Source organism: Anser cygnoides, chromosome 3 (genome assembly GCF_040182565.1).
Source record: "Anser cygnoides isolate HZ-2024a breed goose chromosome 3, Taihu_goose_T2T_genome, whole genome shotgun sequence".
Classification (NCBI taxonomy): Eukaryota; Metazoa; Chordata; class Aves; order Anseriformes; family Anatidae; genus Anser; species Anser cygnoides.
This window is the reverse complement of record NC_089875.1, coordinates 13729550-13730912: the sequence shown is the minus strand read 5'-3', so window position 1 is coordinate 13730912 and position 1363 is coordinate 13729550.

Below are 1363 nucleotides of genomic sequence, written 5' to 3'. Positions count from 1 at the left end.
TCCAGATGAGCTGTCTGTCATCCGTGTACTTCGTGGGAGACCTTTTATCTTGTTTAACTGTGCTATGTAAACCTCTCATTGCCTGAAATAGTCAGAGTTGTATAAATCAGTGTCCTCAGCTGTTTTCCTAATTTTATCACATTTCCTAACACAAAATATAGATGTTTGTAAATTCTTCATTCATTTTGTCTATTTTTATGTACGAGGCCTGTATAATCTGGCAGAGCAGCGAGGCGAGGCAGAGCCCGACGCTCACTCGGGCTCAGTTACGTTTCCACCCCCCAGCAAACCCCAGCAGCCGATTTGCAGCAGCTGCAGCTGGAATTAGGGACAGACATTTGATGCCCTTATCACTTCTAGCTCGGATGGGCCGCCGGGTTTTTATTTCCATTTCCTGGGTGTCGGGAACTAAAAGGTTCCCTGCCCCACCTGGAAACGGGCCTCACATCTTTTCTTCCCTCCCACACCCTGCAGTTCTGAGAGGCTTCGGGTTTGGAGGATGCTGGAGATGGAGCAGGACGGGATGGGGTGGCACAGGGAGGGGTCATCAGAGAGACGACAGTGTGTAGCACCCTGGAGAAGACCCAAAAGAGGAGTGGTGAAAACAGGCATGCCTTTCTTTAAAAAAATATATTTTTTTTTAATTGAATTGTTTCAAAATGCAATTTTAAAATACAATTTTAAAAATGTGATTTTAAAGATGCTATTTTAAGAAACAATTTAAAATGCCATTTAAAAATGCAGCTTAAAAAAATGGCTCAAAAATGCAATTTAAGAAATGCAATTTTAAAAATGCACTTTAAAAAAAGCAATTAAAATGCAATTTTAAAAAGGCAATTAAAAATGTAATTTTAAAAGCGATTAAAAATGTAATTAAAAACAAAAATGCGATTTAAAAATGATATTAAAACCAAAAGATGCAATTTTAAAGATGCAATTTAAAAAAACAACTAGGCAACTTAAAAAAATGCAATTTAAAAAGGCGATTTAAAAAAGCAAAAGAATGCGATTTTAAAAATGCAATTAAAAAAGAATACAATTTAAAAACAAAAGAATGCGATTTTTAAAATGTAATTAAAAAAACAAAGTGCGATTTTAAAAATGCGATTTAAAAATGCAATTTAAAAACGAAATAATACAATTTTTAAAATGCAATTAAAAATTCAATTTTAAAAAATGCAATTAAAAATGGGATTTTAAAATGCAATTTTAAAAAAAACAATCAACACACAACATCATGCCAAGTCTTCCCCCCCGCCCCCCAAAGCTCGGGAACCCCAGGGGCGCTCCCAGGGCGTCCCCGGCGCGCGCGCGCGCCTGGGCGGTCCCCGCGGGGAGGGGGGGCGTGTCCCGGAGGCCCCGC